Consider the following 7621-nt stretch of genomic DNA (forward strand, 5'->3'; position numbering starts at 1 on the left):
TTCCTGGGGAGACTGCCAGCACAGTAAAGCAACAGAAGGTGAGATCGCCAGCGCCTCTTCTGGGGGTGGAAGTAGGGCTCCTTGGCTACTGAAGGTGGGGTGGCCTCTTGCACGTGATAACGAAGTTGAAGTCTTAGTGCTTATTTGCTAAAAGGGAGGAGGGGTGTTGCTGGCAGGGGGAGTTTCTAAGGGGGAATGACAGAGGTGGGCCGAGGGGTGGGGGTGGTGGCCCAGGGAGGTCTTCAGGACCCTGGACAAGAGCAGTCCCGCAGCGTGTTGGGCTGGAAGCTTGCTGGAGCCCGTAAGGGAATGTGAGGTGAGACTTGGGGGGGCCGTGACTGAGGTACTATGCTGGGGTGGGGGGCAGTGCGGCCAAGCACGGCGGTCCCCACTCGTGCCACGCAACAGCTTCGTGCGTGTTCTGCTGGGTCAGCGTCCCATGGTCCAGAAAGTTCGGGCCCGCTGCTCTCCCCCTCGGAGGCTCACAATGCTTACTAGCTAGTAAGGCCTTTGAAAACTGCAACAAAACCTTTTAACTGTTTGACCCAGTTTTCACAGATGTTTGACTAGGACGGCCTTTGTGTGTGTGTATCTGTAATGGTCCGTGGACCCTGCCTTTGGAACACACACCAGAGTTGTAGCTGTTGGCAGATGGCGCTGCAGTGGGCATCTCCGAGCGCCAGCCTCTTGTTAGTTCAGTTCTCACAGGAGACTCCCGAGAGGGGAGTGACGAGGCGGCGTTTGAACACCTGGAGGTTTTCCAACATTTGCCAATCAAAGGCCAGTTTTGGGTATCCTGGTTTGAAAAGTGTGGGGTTGTCCCTTTTTCAGAAAAGAGCTGTCACGTGGTTCTTCTGAGGCTGGACACACTTTGAAAGGAGGACGGGATGGAGCTGCTCTTTGCAGGTGGTCGGGTAGCACCAGTCAAGGTGGGGAAGGGCGGAGCCGGACCTCCGCCAGCCCAGCACTAAGCCATGGGTTGGTTCCTGGCTGGATGTGACTATGCGTCGTTGGGTCAGCTTTGTTTCCAGGAAAACCATTTAAGAGATAAAGGGAGGTTCTCAGGGGACTCCGGGGTTAGGAGGGGCGCTGTGGTGTGAAGCATGTGTTGTGTCCATGCTTACATGCATTTTTTGGCAGGGGAGGGGCTTGGAATACATCTCAGAGGATCTCAAAGGGACTCTAGTCCCACCCCCACCCTTTTCCAAACCACCGCTCTAGAACTGGGGCCTGGCTCTGCTCTCCTGGCCTTGGGAGCCGCGTGTTTGGGTTAGAAGTCCTAAAATGCTTTCGACTCCATCCTGCCGTCTGTCCCCTTACATAAGCTGTGTTCTGGACACTACACACATTCCCTCATTTTGTTCTTGAAACTACCTGGTGTTTAGCTGTCCAACCGAGCAGCTTCCCTGCACCCCGTGGAGCCTCAGGCCTCCTCCTCTGCAGTCCAGGGTATGAGGTAGGAGCGCAGGATCCCAGCTCTGGCACTTGGGGAGGGGGCCTCCTCCAGATTATATGACTTCTTTCGGTTCCGGTTTCTTCAGAAGTTGGGGATATTGTATTTAGTAGGGATATTGTAAAACTTAAGTGAATTAGAGCGTAGAGAAGTTTGTAGAATGGTCGGTGCACGGGATACATGCTGTGTATATTATGCCTGCTGCTGTCAGTCCAGCTGCCATCCCCCCGTTACTGCCGCCCCCCATCAGTGCTACTCCTTCTCCTGCTGCTACTCCTGCCACCCCCCACTGCCGCCGCCCCACCACTGCTGCTCCTCCTCCTGCTGCTGCTCCTGCCGCCCCACCACTGCCGCCCCCCACCACTGCTACTCCTCCTCCTGCTGCTGCTCCTGCCGCCCCACCACTGCCGCCCCCCACCACTGCTACTCCTCCTCCTGCTGCTGCTCCTGCCGCCCCACCACTGCCGCCCCCCGCCACTGCTACTCCTCCTCCTGCTGCTGCTCCTGCCGCCCCACCACTGCCGCCCCCCGCCACTGCTACTCCTCCTCCTGCTGCTGCTCCTGCCGCCCCATCACTGCCGCCCCCCACCACTGCTACTCCTCCTCCTGCTGCTGCTCCTGCCGCCCCACCACTGCCGCCCCCCACCACTGCTACTCCTCCTCCTGCTGCTGCTCCTGCCGCCCCACCACTGCCGCCCCCCACCACTGCTACTCCTCCTCCTGCTGCTGCTCCTGCCGCCCCATCACTGCCGCCCCCCACCACTGCTACTCCTCCTCCTGCTGCTGCTCCTGCCGCCCCACCACTGCCGCCCCCCACCACTGCTACTCCTCCTCCTGCTGCTGCTCCTGCCGCCCCACCACTGCCGCCCCCCGCCACTGCTACTCCTCCTCCTGCTGCTGCTCCTGCCGCCCCACCACTGCCGCCCCCCGCCACTGCTACTCCTCCTCCTGCTGCTGCTCCTGCCGCCCCACCACTGCCGCCCCCCGCCACTGCTACTCCTCCTCCTGCTGCTGCTCCTGCCGCCCCATCACTGCCGCCCCCCGCCACTGCTACTCCTCCTCCTGCTGCTGCTCCTGCCGCCCCACCACTGCCGCCCCCCACCACTGCTACTCCTCCTCCTGCTGCTGCTCCTGCCGCCCCACCACTGCCGCCCCCCGCCACTGCTGCTCCTCCTCTCACTGCTGCTCCTGCCGCCCCCACCACTGCCGCCCCCCACCACTGCTACTCCTCCTCCTGCTGCTGCTCCTGCCGCCCCACCACTGCCGCCCCCCACCACTGCTACTCCTCCTCCTGCTGCTGCTCCTGCCGCCCCACCACTGCCGCCCCCCACCACTGCTACTCCTCCTCCTGCTGCTGCTCCTGCCGCCCCATCACTGCCGCCCCCCACCACTGCTACTCCTTCTCCTGCTGCTACTCCTGCCACCCCCCCACTGCCGCCGCCCCACCACTGCTACCCCTCCTCTCACTGCTGCTCCTGCCGCCCCATCACTGCCGCCCCCCACCACTGCTACTCTGCCTGCTGCTACCACTTTTACCAGTCCTCCCAGGCCCACTCTGACCACCTCCTGCCCCCATTCCTACTCCTACCACTGATGCTGCTGCGTGTCTGTGAGCAGCTCCTCCCACTGCCCCTCCTCCTCCCGCTGCTCCTACTATGACTTTCCTACCACTGCAGCTGACCCTTGAACGACTCAGGTTGGAACAGTGCGGGTCCGCTTACACACGGGCTTTTTCAATAAACCCGGTACGTACCGTGTATTTTCTGCTCTGACACGTTCTTGCCCGGAGGTGACTTGATGGTCGGAACGTAGTAGACAGGACATGCACAGGTAGATCTGGATCACCTGTTGATGTTATCGGTGAGGCTTCTGGTCAACAGGCTTCTGGGCTATGAGTAGTTAAGTTGGGGGCAAGTCAGAGGTTCTGCACAGATTTGCGACTGCGGGGGGTTGGTACCTACCCTCTGCGCTGTTCGAGGCCAGCGGTACTGTGTTCACTGCTCCGTCAGCGCCGTGACTGTTTCTCCCGGCACTTCTCCTGCATTGCTTTACCCTGACGGCGACTTCTGTCCCCTGCCGTCTGCTCTCCCCGGAGTCTCCCTCCCCACGCTCGGGGTCCCTCCAGGAAGCCTCTGCTGCCCAGCCCTGGCCCCGCGGGTGAGTGACCTCGCTCGGCCATGCTTCCCGGCTCTGGCACAGCTCTGTGATCTTGGAGGTGTTCATGCATTTGTGTCTCTCAGCTAGATTTTCATTTCGAGGGCGAGGCCATGTACTCAGTGCTGTCTTTCCCCTTTTTACCTTATGTCACGTGGCTGCTAAGGGGCAGACCGAGAGATTCAACCGTGGGGCTCAGTCTGGAGCCTGGTCTCTGACTCTCCTCGGAACACAAAAGCAGGGGGATGACAGACTTGGTTATTTTGGCCAAAATGGGATGGAGAGCCACCACCCCTGCCACATCTCTCACACTGGGCTCAGCTGCCTTGTAGGCGAACCTTTTGGCCGTAGGTCTCAGCTGGTAGATTGGAGTTTGGTGGGTTCTCAGAGGGCTCACCTTTTCTGGACCCGTATTGTCTGGCTCCTGAGTTTGTATTTAGGGTCCAGGAGCGGTTGGTTCTAGGGTATCTGAAGGGAAATCGTTTGGTGGTGTCATCAGTGCTTCTTGCATCCTACATGAACTTGAGCCCTTTGACAGTCCACGCGTGGGCTTGTGTCTGGGGCCAAGGGTGCAAACTCCTCGTCCCTTCCACTGTTGAAGGTTGCTTGGCCTTGGAGCACTGACCAGGGCGGCCACCTGGGGGCACTGTGGTTCCGTTAGTCTCTCCAGGAGCACTGGCACCAGGATGGCTGGGTACCGTGGACAGGAGGCAGGTGCTGTTATCCCCATTCTACAGATGGGAAGCAAGCTGAGTGCTGGAGCTGGGACTTAAAGCCATCTGGCTTCAGAGACCAAGCTGACGACCTCGTCCTCGGTGAAGACAATGGGCAGCTGACCACCCGCTCCAGTTTTCTGGAGTTGAGAGTTGTGGCTCAGTGTGGGCTCTCGAGTCAGAAGCCGAGTTTGGAGCCCAAGTCAGCAGCTCTCTATGACCATGTCAGTGTCTCGGTTTCTGCATCCGAAACCCTGACCAGCTGGTGCCTGCTTCATAGGGTTGCTGGGGGTTAAGTGAGCGGACACATGCGGCGAGCACACAGCGTTGGCTGCGGTCGTCCCTGCTTCTGTCGGCACTGGCATCCAGTGGCACTCTAGGGGTCACGGTGGCCCTTGACGCTGGACACCTGCCTGTGTTACAAAGATGAAGGCTCTGGAACCTGGGCCAGTGAGGGAGGTGGCAGGGTACAGATGGCTGGGACCACGGCATGAGTTCTGCGTGGTGCGGGTGTGCGGAAGGGGGTATGCTGCTGTTCAGCATCAGGTAGGTCTGGGGAGAGATGGCAATTCACCAGGTGGAGCAAGAGCAGAGGAGCAGAGGAGGGGCGGCTGGGGAAGCAGGGGATGCTGCAGCGCCCCTGCCTGGCTGCAGGAGGAGGGCAGGGCAGGGAGAACGGACTGTGTGGACGGCGGGGGGCAAGAAGATTGGAGAACTGCCCAGCAGATTGTATTTAGGGGAGGAGGTTGCCGGTCTCAACCAGCAGTGTGAAGTCGAAGATCTCACCTGAAGCTTTTCAGCAGCAGAAACAGGTCTTTAATATTTAAAAAAAATTTTTTTTTAAAGATTTTATTTATTTACTTGACAGAGAGACAGCAAGAGAGGGAACACAAGCAGGGAGGAATGGGAGAGGGAGAAAGTCTCCCCGCCAAGCAGGGAGCCTGACACAGGGCTTAATCCCAGGAACCTGAGATCATGACCTGAGCTGAAGGCAGATGCTTAACGACTGAGCCACCCAGGCGCCCCAACATTTTTTAAATTTCTTATTGTGAAACATTGGTTCAAATGTGTCTCAAACATACCTTTGCAGTTTAAAGAATAATAAACCTCCTTATATCCAGCACCCAGCTTAAGAAGGATAGTATGGGGGGCCCTCTGTGTTCTTCCATGAGTGCAGAGGAAGCCACTACCCTGAGATCGGGGTGGATCAGTTCTTTGCTTCTCTTTTGAATTTTACCACTGTGTTATGTGTGTGTGTGTGTGTGTGGGGGGTGGTTGCTTATTTTTGAACTTTATATACATGAAATCATTCAGCTTGCTTTCTTTGACTTCATTTGCTCAATATTGTTCTTGAGATGTACCTGTGTTGACCCATGTGGTTATGGTTCATTCACTGTTGTGCAAACAAAGGCAATGGGCACGGAACTCCCACCAGACTGCTGAAACACTGCTCCTCGGAGATGGGAGCTGTCCCACTCGTGCAGGTCCCGTATGGCCTCATTGCAGGGCAGTGCCTCTGGGGTGCCCGCCATGGGATGCCCCATGGGGTGCCTGCCATGGCGCTGTGGTGCATTGAGCTGCGTGATCATGAGGCACAGCCCCGCCATGGCCACCAGGGGAAGGGATACAGTATCATGTGGCTGAACCTTGGTTTCAGCCCTAATCTGCCAGATCGTTCTTTTGGGGAGGCTGCACCAACTCTGCCCCTTGATACAGTCCTGGATCTACGGTCCAAATTGTGCTCTCGCAGGTGTTTGACATAGCTAGCCAGCGGCAGGATTTACTGCATTGCATTCTTGCTTGGAGAAGCACCAGCCCCTTCTGACCTAATTAGGGGGCTGGGGCCCAAGCTTTGTAATTGATCAGTGCCTTAGGCCCTTGGCAGTGGCCAGACTCCATGGAGCCTTGTATGAGGCCAAGTCCTGTTTCGGGAGGCCAGCCTGCCAGTGATAAACCCAAACAGGTTAACCCTTCCCTCTCGTTCATTGTGGGATTCCATCATAGGAGTACGCCACAATGCATTGATAACGTCCTGTTGATAACAGACACATGGATTGTTTCTAATTTTTCTATTATAAAAAATATTTCTGTGAAAATTCTGGAGCAAGGGTTTTTCCTAGGATATTAACTTAGGAGGGGATTTATTATATAGATAATACTATAGGTAATGACAAGCTCTTTATCAACACAGTTGTATCAGTTTGCACTGTGATTTACCACGTGGATGAGCATTCTGTCTTCATACCCTTCACCAACCCTTAATATTTGCTCATTTAAAAAATTTTTGCTAGTCTGGTGGGTATATAATGCTATCTTGAAGTTTAATTTTCACATCCATGATTACTAATGAGGTGGAGCATCTTCATCCACATCTAGGCCATTTATCTTTTACAAATTGCCCGTTTAGCTATTTGGCTTGTTTTATTCTTACTGATTGGTAGTTTTATTCATTTAGATATATACAGACACACACTTTTTTTTTTTTAATACTAATCCTTTGTCTAGGTGTTGCAACTGTCTTCCCAGTGTGTGCCCTTCCTTTTCACTCTATAGTGTCTTGTGATTTTGGTTTGGAAAGTGCTCATTTTATTGTGACCATGAGAATTCTTGGAAACTGGCCGAAATCATATTTTTTTTCAGACAGGATTTGCATTTGCTCCTTTCCAAAGCCCAGGGATCACTTTAAACTCAGCCATGGAGCTTTTTCCATTTGAAACTTTGAGCATTCCCACCCCTGCCCCAGTCTAAGAATTTGGGCTGCACTCACCAGAGGAGAGGAATTGTAATTCTCAGGGGAGTACTTTTTTTTTCAATCTATCCAGCACAGCAAGACCCCTTGCTGCCCCTCTCTGTACGGTGGGCTTGTTTCTCCTTTGCTCTCATCCTGAGGACGAGGCCCTCTGAAGCCCCCGTTTCCGTTGGGGGCCCGGATCTGGACTCCCCACCTTTGGCAGGCTCTGAGCTTGACCTGTAGTCCCCTGTCCTCATTAAAGCAGAATGTCAAGATCACCAGGGTCCCACAGAAGCCCCAGAATAGAAGCTGGTTTTACTTCTCAGAATTTTTGCGTTTATTTTTGGCTTATGTGCATTTTTTTTTTTTTAACCCCTCTTGTTTGCTCAGCAAGGATTTAAACATGTTTTTGAAGTGTGTATATCATCTGGCATTTTAGTTGTTTACTTCCGAAGGTTAATCCAGGCATGTGGTCTTCCTACTGCTGGGATGGAAGTGGCACTGTTACAGAGATGCCCGGGCATGTGGCCACACTTTAGGGAGTCAAATTTTACTATTCTCCCCCTTCCT

The sequence above is a fragment of the Mirounga angustirostris genome, unplaced genomic scaffold (assembly GCF_029215605.1).
Source record: "Mirounga angustirostris isolate CCGP_5_RB_7025 unplaced genomic scaffold, mMirAng1.0.hap1 SCAF_13, whole genome shotgun sequence".
Lineage (NCBI taxonomy): Eukaryota > Metazoa > Chordata > Mammalia > Carnivora > Phocidae > Mirounga > Mirounga angustirostris.